The sequence below is a fragment of the Crocuta crocuta genome, unplaced genomic scaffold (assembly GCF_008692635.1).
Source record: "Crocuta crocuta isolate KB4526 unplaced genomic scaffold, BGI_CrCroc_1.0 scaffold119, whole genome shotgun sequence".
Lineage (NCBI taxonomy): Eukaryota > Metazoa > Chordata > Mammalia > Carnivora > Hyaenidae > Crocuta > Crocuta crocuta.
Window position 1 is genome coordinate 3,456,944 of NW_027551562.1, and position 11,893 is coordinate 3,468,836.

Genomic DNA, 11,893 nt, shown 5'->3' on the forward strand with positions numbered 1-11,893 from the left:
CCGTGACCCCGGGTGGCGTCCAGGTGGCGCCGGGGACCGCCTGGCTCGGAAGGGCGCAGCGCCTCCCCACCTAACCTCTGGGAAGACCCAGAGTGGCCTGAATCCCAGGACTGTGCTGGGGTGGGGGAGGGGCAGGAGGTGGGAGATGGTTCTAGAATGGACTNGGAGGGGGGCACGCACGTGAGCAGAGCGGGAGGGGGCACGCACGTGAGCAGAGGGGGAGGGGGGCACGCACGTGAGCAGAGGGGGAGGGGGCACGCGGAAGTGGGGGGGGAGCACGTGGCCCGGCAGCGCCGCCGGAAGTCAGCCTCGTGCGTCTCCAAACACACCCCGCGGAAACACGCCATTTTTACCAGACCGGGACAGAAAACGGGGAAGAAATGAGCGCCAGCCTGTGGGGCTCTGCGCCACCCCGGCAATGGGCTGGCCAGCCTCCCCGCCCCATTCCAGCCCCGCTCTGCCTCTGTCTACACTGACGGATGCTGGATCGGGAAGGCACACTTTCGCGTATTGTTTAGTCAGTGACTCTGAGAAGCCAAACTTCTCTGTCCGTTCAAATCNATCCGCTTGCCCTGCGCGCGCGAGTGTGCCGTGCGCGAGCTCTGAGAACCACGGGCTCCGCGTGCGCGGACTTTCACAGACACCTTCCCAGGACACGGTTTCTCCTCCTCATGTTGAGAGGTGTGTGTGCGTCAAGCACGGATGCTCCTGCCCCGTGGGGGGGGGAGGGGCTGAGCGCGTGAGGAGGACGCGGGGCGACACGCGGCCAATTGGTGGGACANCTGTGAGCTGCAGGGGATCCCGACGGCGTGGACGCCCGTCCTCTGCATGACTCACCTGCTGCAGGGGCGCCCGGGCGGCTCCCTCGGCTGAGCGTCCGACTTCGGCTCAGGTCATGATTTCAAGGTTTGTGGGTTCGAGTCCCCCGTCCAGCTCTGTGCTGACAGCTCAGAGCCTGGAGCTGCTTCAGATTCTGTGTCTCCCCCTCTCTGTGCCTCTTCCCCATTTGTGCTCTGTTTTCTCTCTCTCTCAGAAATAAATAAGCATTAAAAATTTTTTAATAAAATATTTTTAAAAATAAGATGAACTGAAATGAAATGAAATGAAATTAAAAAGGGGTGAGAAGCAGTGTTTGGAGTCAGGCTGGTGCAGGTGCAATCTCGGGTGACGCCTCCATCTGACCCCCAGTGTCCTCACTTGTGGCCTCCCTGAGTTATGAATGGTCGAGATGAGCAAGACGGAAGCCGTCCAGCAAGCCTAGTGCAGACGATTAGCTGGTGCCTCTTGCGGTTGCCTGACCCTTGATGGAGACGTCTGTTGCTTGTCGTGGCCATTCCGAGGGACCCATGTGGCTTTCCTGCAGGCGAGGGGGGAGGGGGGATGGACAGCTTCATCGTTTAGCTTTCTGTCCTGTTTCTGTCCCGTGTGTGTGTGTGTGTGCGCGCGCGCGCGCGTGTGCTGCTTTTTGATTTGACATATCTTTTAAAATCCAGCAAACATGGCGATGATTGCTTCGGGTGGCCCTTACTCAGTTCTGTTTGTCCCCACCAGGGTCCCCATGCTTCTCCCTGGGACCGTTTGCCTCTAGTCCAAAGAACAATCATTCTTTGGTATTTCCTTCTGTTCTGGCTTGTCTGAAACATGCCATTTCCATTTTTCAAAAGCCCATTGGGAATTCTATGGCCCATTGGGAATTCTAGTTGTCAATGCCTTCTGGAATTCGAGGATGTCGTTCCATTGTCTTCTGGCTTGCATCCTTTTTGTTGAAAGGTCAGCTGTAAGTCGTACTGGTGTTCCTTTGAAAGAGATGTTTTTCCTTCCCTTCCTTCCTTTTTTCTTTCTTCCCTCTGTCTCTCCCTCCCTCCTTTCCTCCTGTTTCTCCTTCCTTCCTTCTTTTCTTTCTTCTTTTCATTTATTCCTTCCTTCTTTCTTTCTCTCCTTCCTCCCTCTTTCCTCCTTCCTTCCTCCTTTCCTCCTTCCATTCATCCCTTTTCCCTCCCTTCCTCCCACCTTCTCACCTTTATCTCCATCTCTTTCCTCTCTTCCCTCTTTCTTTAAATAATAAGGTATCCACAGACAGAAAATGCATTCAGCATATGTATATATATGACTGAATGAACTCTCACATATTGAATGAACGCTCACATACCCACAGAATCTGCAAACAGGTAAAGAAGCAGATCGTGGTCAGCTCTTCCAAGAGCTTTCCTGCCGTATCACTTCCACTAACTCCCCTCCAGCCATGTCCCAACCATGTGCCAACCCCCACTTGCAATGCCATCCCCATAGATTAGTCTTTCCTGTTCCTGGACTTTATATAGACGGAATCATGCATGCTCATGCATGCCCTTGTCTCTGGCTTCCTTTTCAGTGTGATGTTTGTGAGATTCCTCCATGCTATTGGGTGTACTCATGGAGGCTGTGTTCTCAGTGTTGGGTCATATTGCATGGGAGGAAGGTGCCGCCATTAATTTCCCTACTCATTCTACCATGGTTGGATCTGGCTGATTCCCAGTGATGAACAGGGTTTCTACGAGAATTCTAGCACATGTCTGGGTAAACATATCCTGGAGTGGAATTGCCTCATTAAGGGATAGGCGTGTATTCAGCTTTTGTACATGTTGCCAGACCAAGAGATCCAACTGGTGCATCCCTCTTGACAATGAATAACTTCATCTTTAACATTTTAGCCACTCTAGAGGGTGTTACACCATGCTTTGGGCTCCTTGTTGACACCCTTAATGAGCTGTTCACAGGCCACCACAGACGAAACCAGAGGGGTAAGGATGTAAGCCATGGCAAGAAGGAGGCCCCTAACAGTCATAGATCCCAAGGCCAGTAAAGCATTATTACTTCCATTTTGCAGATGATGAAAACGAGGCCCAGAATGCTGTAGTGACTTGCCTAAGGACACACAGCCAGTAGAAGACAGGCTGAGATTTGTCTGACTCCTGGACCCCAGCCAAAACAGGTGGGACACTTCGCTCTTCCCTCTCATGTCCGGGGCACCTTACTACCTATTCATCCTGAATTCCCCCGCCTGCCTTTATGATCTTGGCTCTGGGCCTCCCTTTTCTGCGCAAAACTCTCAGTGAAGGCAAGTGAGTAACTGGAATGTGGTTTTCTATTTGTTCTCATTCTGATTTGAAAACCAGCAGATGGTGGCTCAGAAAGATGAAGTGACTTCCGTGGGTTGACAAAAGGAGAGGATACATTTCTGTTTTGTTTTCTTGGCACGAAATCATGTTTGTCTTGTGCCATCAAGTGGAAAGTGTTTTCAAATGGTGTGTGTGTGTGCGTGTGCACACAGGCACACATGCAGATGCATAAAAATACTCATATGGGTCACAGGAAGGCCCCGATCAATGCCCCAGCCTGGAGGGCAAGAGTGTACATCTTGAAGAAGAGTTTTCCTTGTTCGGGGTGCTGCCTGGGATTCCAGGAATACGAGGAAACGTGATTGCAGTTTAGTCTGAGCTCCTGGGTATGACCCAGAAATAGAGGCGAGCAGAGGCCCCTGGCTTGTGATGGGTCACATCTATCCACCAAACATGTACTGAGTACCTGATATTCAGCAGGCACTGAGCTGGGTGTGGGGGGATGAAGATATGCAAGACATAGTTCTGGCCTTCACAGAGATTTGGAGAAACAAACACCAATATGTGTACCGACCATTCCGTGTGAGGAGGGCTCTGATTGTACAAGCAAGGCAGAGACTCTGTGAGGCCTGGGTCTTGCTTTTCCCACTTCCACTGGTTCCCTTGTACCTGGTGCAGTTGCAGGCATGCAGTAGGCCCTCATGGACTTGACATCTGGTGAGCGTGAGGGTGAGACCGACTTTAGTCAAGAAATCACAGAGGTAGAAGTTAGCTACTACTAGAAGCTAGGTCCCTGTCCACTTACTTATTCGTTATTCATTCATTCTTCGTCTCCTCAATGTTAACTGAGCCATGAGCTCTGGTGATGGTCATAGTAGAGGAGGGCGGGAGAATGAGTGACAGCTAAGTCACCACAGAACTTGGAACAGGCTACACCAGGGTCAAAGTTGCATCTGGTTCCAGAAGAGGGAGGGCCACATTTAGCAAGGGAGGGTGGGTGTCTTTCCAGAGAAGGTAGCACTTGAACAGAACTTTAAGGGCAAATGGAAGTTTCCAGAGGCTCGAAGGAGATGGGGTGAGTATGTTAACAAGAGTATAGGGCCGTTACAATGGAACTTCCAAATCCTCTACCAAGAGGCTCCCGATCTTGGTAGAACTGACAGCTCATCACAGTGCAAGCATGTGTATGAACGTACTTTACAGAATGACCTGAATGACCCCCCACCAAAGGAGACTACGCAGAATAAGAGTAACTTGACTGTTGGTACATTTGGACACCTCAAGTCCATAGCAGGCATTGGCTTTGGGCGGACACGTTAACACCCTTGACACCACAATTGTATACAGAGATTCAGCGAACAATCCTTCAGTTAGTACACGTGAGAGAGATGAGGTCTTAGAGATTCCATAAACATTGGGTTCTATATTCATTGTTTTACTCACTTATTCATTCATTAAAGTGGGTCTTTGATAAATGCAATTTCTTTCTTCCTCTTTGCACCAACATTTTTATTAGAGAGGCATTTTCACTCAACCCTACAGTTTGGGGCTTGTCAAAAATTAATCAGTCACAGGCATCCCCGCGGGCACAGAGCAACATTCTTCTTTCTCAAATCATCAACCTATAAAAAGAGTCACCCTTTGAAATGGACCAAAGGGACTCTGTGGCTTCCATCCTTCTATCCAGCCTCTGGATTCTGTGAGGGGAGGGTTAAAATCACCTGAAACAAGAATAACAAGATGGACCAGAAACAAACAGCAGAAAATCTCCCAACAAACCCATTGCTCTTTTAGCTGGAACTGGGTTCTGGAAGGAAAACGGCCTGAAGAACATACACAGCATTTTTAATGATAAAGAACTGGTCAAGCAGTAGTAGAAGGTTTTAGAAACTCTAAAGAGACTCTGGTTTAATAGTTTGGTCTTGTCCTGCTCATGACCCGCCACTGAGAACCCAGCCTGAGCCAGTCCCGGTGTGAACTTGGGGAGTCAGAGCTAGATTAGAACCAGGTTTTCCAAAGAAAACAGGGCTTGCCTGTTAAAGATGCAGACGCTGGAGCACCAGCCCTGAGCCCTGGTGGCAAGGCCTGAGGACATTTAGAAAAACAGCATGGAATTCAAAGTCACTGTCGATGGTCATGGTAGAGACAGGTGAGTAGGGAGGTATTGCCAGGGGGCATGGACCCTGCCTGCAGTCCTCACCACAGGGTTCGGGTCTTGGGTTAGGCTCCCTGTGGGGTTTCACCTTAACCATCAAGGAGGAGCTGGCAGGTGAAGGGTGAGCAAGTGCCAAGTGTGGACAGAGTATTCTGAGAAGAGGAAGAGCAGGGGTGGACACAGGCAGCTCAGCATTGCCTCGTGCGGGGGCTGTGGGGAGATTAGGCTGGAGGTGGAGGGGTGGCCGGATCATGGTGGGTCTTGGAAGCTCAGCTGACATCTGGCTCTTTACTCTTTATCTCTTGGGAGACATCAGAGGGCTTTGGCAAAAGCATGGTAATGTCTGCCGTCTACTTTGGAATGAACATGAGGGAGATAGTGGAGAATGTGCTTACAGGGGCAAACCAGGGCCAGGACAGTGTTGGGGGAACATCAGGAAAAGCCTGAGCTCAAGGAGGGGGAGCTGGGTCCTCCCAGGGGCAGTGGGAATGCACCCACGGAAGTGGGCAAGAGTGGGGGATTCATTTCCTTTGGGCAGAATGGGGGAGGTGTGGGGCAGACCCTGGGGTCTCTGACTGCATGACTGCACGGAACCTGGGGCCATTCTATGGAGGACAGAGAAGGCAGTACTCCAGGCTCCTCCTGGTCACCTCTGGGCCTCCAAATCCCTCTTGACTTGGAGGGAAGCACTGAAACTAAATCCCGAAAGGTTGGCTTCACATTTGTTGCCTGTTGGAAGGCAGAATAAATGGCATTCAGTGTTGCAGAGAATGTGATTCAGAGCTTGTTTAGAACTCTGAACTCATCGGCTCCTAATCAGAGTTGACCTTTAGAGACCATCTTAACGAAAGAACCAAGAAGAGAGTGTCCGCGTGTTCAGACATTGGGCCCTGGGGGACTATCCCAGAGTCACCTCCGTCACTGCCTCCCTTATGACGATGGGCTCACTATTTAATCTCTCCTCCTGTTTCTTTATCTGTGGAGTTGGGAGGCTGCTCCCAGTCAGCAGGAAGGTCATGAAGATTAGACAAGATGGTGGACACAGCATGTTTAAGGCCATGGTGGGCTCCTTCAAGCTCAGAAAATATTTCTTCTTCTAACCAATTATTGTGGTGATCAGATTTCTACCCCGTCTCTTCTCACCGGGAAAAACTGAGAGGGAAAAGGAAGTGATTTTTTCAAAGCCAAACAGCTACTCAGTGGAAGAGTGAGGTCTGAGTCTTAGGTCATGGGGCGCCTTTGAGTATCGTCCCTAGCACCAGGTTTCTTCTTCCAGACCTCAGGGGTCAATAGGACCCCAAAGTAGCCAAGTGGGTGGTGGAAAATCCTTAGGTGGATTCTTGGATTTATGCAGTTGAGTTTCCCTGTGGAATTTCAGAGGAGTAAATAAAAGCCAAGAACATTCACCACTGGCCTGACCAAGAGGCTGTTGAGGTCAGTGCAGAGTCTGGCTTTACAGTCAAATCAAGGCCAGTCAACAACAACGAAAAAAGATACATTTAACTCCCTATCTTATTGACACAGTGATAATCGCCACGTTAATCAATGTTCCCTCATTAGTTGACACGTGTCAGTGGTTGGATTCAGATTCAGTCAGTTTAACTAGTGTTTCTTGAGCTCCTACTGTGAGCGGATGGAGTGCTGGGCGATTTCTCAGGTTCGTCCTCACTGAGGCCTCACTACCTCCATCCAGATGGGGGTGGTGCCGGGAGCCGCACCGGCCTCTATGGATGGCAGTCACAGCAAGGAAATGGCAGNAGCCGACTCAGAGAACAGTGTCAGAGCTGAGCCAACACGCGGCATGGCCGGGATGGGAAGGCAGGTGCTCTGGCTCCGCGGCTGGTGTCCTTTTCCACTACAGTGGATGCGCCTTCCCAACAGAACTGACGGGTCATTCAAGCTGTGTGGATTTCACCCCAACCCGTCAATCCTTTTCCAACACCGCCCTTGTGTAGTCATTGCCATGAGCGACACTGTGTCCATTTAGTTGAATTGTGGTCAGATTGGTTGCACCTGGGCAGACACCGACATATGGATGATCTCATTTCTTCCAGCACCTGCCAGGGACAGAAACAATGCAAATCAGGGCCAAAGACTCCCCCTGCCTGTATGTGAACCATCAGGGATGTGCCAGTTGGGTTCTCTAGGAAGGCAAGAGAAGACAAAGGCAAGACGACTCAGGATGTATTACAATGAGCCATTACTAGCTGCCAGGTCCTGTGGAGCACAAAGTTCAGGGGACGGAGGGGGCTGGGCTGGGTTCGGATCCCACTTCTGGCCCCTCGTAAGTGAGAGAGCTCTGATGCCAGCTTCGGCTTATCGACTCCACATCCCACTTCCGCACCTGACAAAAGCTTTCGGGGATTGTGGTGAGGATTACAAACAACGCCTCTACCGGAAGCCATATTCACACTCGGCTCTTAACCTCAGACACCAGGCACAGAGCTGTGTGGTTGAAAACACGGCTTTCCAAGCCAGGCTGCTTGGAGTCAAGTCCTGGCAGTGACCTTGAAGCCGTGCGTTTGGTCTAAGTCTCAGGGTCCTAACCGAAAGAGAGGGGTAGTAGTAGCCCTCGCTTCGGAGGTAATTCTGAGATTTAAATCTGTGCAAACACAGCTCAGCAGATGCCAAGACACCTGGCAGAAGGGGGAGGTACAATATGGGGGGAGAGGGGAGAAGTCCAGAATTTTCAGACAGGAATCGAGTCCTATTCACCTAACACACCAGAGTCGCTCAGATCTGGCTCAATTCCTGCTGCACAGGGTTCCTATAAAAGAAAGGATTCATGCATGAAAAAGTGCTTCAACTCTGAACATCACAACCTTAGAAGGAAAGGTCAGAGTTCATGGTTGTGGCCATGGGCATGGCTGTTCTATCCCAAGCATTGTGTCCATGTCTTCTGGCTTCGAAGACCATCCTGGCACATGAGGAAAGCATCCGTTGGGCACATGGGTGGGGTTCCTGGGTGTTTGCTGAGTTGTGTAGGCATCTGTTGGGGGGACTGATTTCCCAAGACCCTGGGTCCTCTGACCTTGACCAAAACAAAAAAAAGAAGGGGGGAAAAGTTTATCCGTTTGCAATATTCTTCATCTAGCACTTTTAATATTTCAGCTTGCCATCCTTTTAAGAAGAAATAGAATCTAAATTGTTTCCAGGAAATATTTTTCTCCCCCTCTCTCTAGATTTCTGCATTGGCACAGGGCCCTTCAGCAAAACTGGAAGTCAAATCATGAGCGGGCATTGTGAGATGTGCACGTTTCCTGGGAGAAAAGATGAGAAGGAGTGGCTGATTTCTCGAGGCTTCCGCCTCCACAGACACACTCTTGAACGTCCACAGCCTCCGGTTTTGAGCCTGGAGCACAGCCTGGGCCACTCTCGGCCACCCATCCTGTGCTTCCTCGTGGTGGCTCTGACCCAGACACAGTCTCTGCCTCTGAATATTCTACCTATACAGCTACAGGGACCTTGGACACATGGCCCCTTGAATGTCTGATCGCTTTCCAGGCCACCCCTTCCGTCAAGGACAGCCTCTGTCACACGTCTGCTCGTGCGCATCCTGGACACTGAGCAGAGCCTCTCCTGTCCTCGCTCCCTGGGACCCACCCTCAGGACTCTGATCAGAGCACGTGACTTTCCCCTGGCGCACCACGTGGCCCCCAGGCTGGCCCCTGGGCTGCCGCTGCCCTGGGCATACAGGTCCAAGTCCGTGCTGCGGTGTCCGTGGGGCTGCGTTGTCTCCCATTCCACCTCCTCCTTCTGCCACCATCACAGGGGCAAGGGGCCATCTGCTGCCCCTCACAGCCGTCAGCTGGTTCCAGACTCAGGGCTTTGGAGACATTCTTCCCCCCGACCCCAGGCATTCACTGGGCTCAGTCCTTGATGACCTCAGCCTCTGCACAGTGTCGTCTCCTCCTCTGGGGACCTTCCCAGACAACCCTGTAAATGTGGCAAGNGCACCTGCCCTGTGTGTTTTCCCCGTTTGCAAGCTTACCGAGGGCGTGAAGTTCTCCCCCTTCCGTCCCCTGACTTCCGAGGTTCCTTAAGGATGTTCTGGAGAGAATGTAGTTTGGAGGGGGCTGGTGTGCCCCATCCCCTGTTCTGCATACTCTGTATCCCACTGAGGGCGGGGATCAGCCCAGGGAGAGTCAGTCAGCCCAGGAACTGCAACGAGGAAGCTCTTCTCATCTGCGGAGTTGCTGAACTGCTAACAAGGGGCCTCCTCGCTGGGAGAAGCCATATTCTGTGACTTCAGGCCTTATGCCGGAGGAGGAGGAGCTCAAGACAAAGCCAAGCCAAGAGGTGGTGAGAATCCTGCCTCAGGGCCTTTGAACTGGCTTTTCTTTCTGTTAACTCCTCTGGGTTCATCCAGACCTGAAATCTCTCTTTCTCTCTCTCTCTTTTTTTTTTAAATAGCCAGTATGAATATGGATTAGAAAGAGTCCTGACTAATTTCAATTCAAATGCTTCCCCCGCCCCTCCCCCACCCCCGGAAGCTCTCCTGCTGCCCCTGGGAGCCCAGGTTCGCTTTCTCCTCTCTTGCCCTGCACTTTCTGTCCTTCTCCACGAAGGCTCTCGTACTGTGATGTGATGTGTTATCTGCCTACCCCGCCCCCCACCACCTTGGGCATTCTTTGAGGGCACCGTATCGGAGTCCTTCTTACACATTACACATGAAAACAAACATAAATCAGGACGTGTTGAAGAAACACTTGGGTGAGTAAAAACAGCATGTGGCTTTTCCCTGGTGAGTTTCATTTAGGGCTTCATCTGTTTTCAGACACATCTGACCCCAGCACCTTGGGCCTCTGCAGGCTTCTCCATATTGCTGTCTTTTTCTTTTTAATTCTTTTTTAATGTTTATTTATTTTTGAGAGAGAGAGCTTGAGCAGGGGAGGGTCAGAGAGAGAGGGAGACACAGAATTTGAAACAGGCTCCAGGCTCCGAGCAGTCAGCACAGAGCCTTATGTGGGGCTCCAACTCACAAACTGTGAGATCGTGACCTGAGCCAAAGTTGGACACTTAACCGATTGAGCCACCCAGGCGCCCCTTAGCACAGATGTCTTTCTGGGTGTGTGTGTGTGTGTGTGTGTGTGTGTGTGTGTGTGTGTGTGTGACTTCTTAAACAGCTGACCCAAGAACAAGCCGACGGATTGCTTTATTCTCTACCAGACAGCAGCCTATGTCACCCAGGGAAGTGGCATTTCAAACAGATGAATTTCAGCAAACTGAGCCCTGCAGCAAATTAGAAATTCCTTTTGATTAGAAAATACCTTTCATTTCAAACACAGAGACTCAAAGAGTTTATGTTTCTAACAACCGCTTCGCGGGCTGAATTTGATTTTATGGAATGAAGGGAAAACCGGGGGTGGGAAATAATTTTCTTCATATTTGTCCTCGTGGTCAAAGTGCTCCTGAGTGGGGGATGATAGGGGTGAGGAGGCCGGAGCGAGAATGGCATCGATTCCTGATTCGAGGGGGAGGGTGCTTCAAACCCCTAAGTCACAGATCAGGGAGCAGTCGGAGGGATGGGGGAGGGGGTCTGGTTTGGACAAAAAGTGACAGTCAACTCCTGGCCTGGAAGCCCCCTGTGTCCCTGCGTTTCCCCAGGATTCCGTGCGCAGAACTCTGTTCCCATCTTCAGGATCAGGCATCTCAGATCCCCGCCAAGCCCAGCTAGAGGCGCGGGAATGTCAACAGCTTCGAGCAGAACATGAAATTAAGTCATGCCTCTAGCAGACCTCGGGGTGAGGGCATCCTAGACTCCTTGCTGAATTATTCCTCTGGGGAAAGAGGCCCCATCATCAGTCCCCACGCTCCCAGGCAGGGAGCGGCCTCAGGCCTCCACCCCCACTTGCCCTGTGCCTAGAAAAATCTAAAGCACTGTTTCTAAGCCTCCCAGCACAGACTGCTGGCACGGGGGATGGGGAAAAGGCTCTAGGATCCCCTTGCGCTGCGATCGGAAGATGGGGTCCCCCTCTGGGCTCTGCCACCCACTTCGGGCTTTCTTGGAAAAGTCCTGAGGCTCTTTGACCCTGGTCAGTGGGACCCTGCATGGGCAGGTGACCTCTAAGACCCCTCCCGGTACTTATCCCTCTAAGCACCGAGGTCATCATGCCCTGTGGGATTTCTCTCTATCACAATGGACTCATCTAAAAATTAGAGCTCTTGTCAGCCGCAGGGGGAGATAACGAATGATCCCGAATTAGCTAAATTTGTAGCAAGAGGAGCTATCCGGTCCAGTCTGTCTCTGGGAGTACCTGTGACCTGTTCAATGGTAAACTTGGTGAGCATTGACCTCCTCTGTCCTCAGCCCCAGGGATGGTGGCCTGACTCACCCACATTAAGTCCTGGACCCTGCCACTCCTAATCGGTTACCTAGCAGCCATCAATTTCCCGCTGCAAATCCTTCTTGGCCACTGCTCTTACAGGCTGGAGTCCCAGCTCTTATTCTTGACTTACCAGCACCTTGGGTAGCTGGCTGTGGGCTGCCTCCAACCTCGCTTTATTTCTAGCCACATTCCCTGCATCCCTCTCCGGGATGCCCCTTGCTTATCTAGACCTCTGCCCTTACACCCAGTGCTCTTTTGGACTTTGGCCGCCATTTTCCCTCTTCTCTGGTCAACAAACTCTTACTCATCTT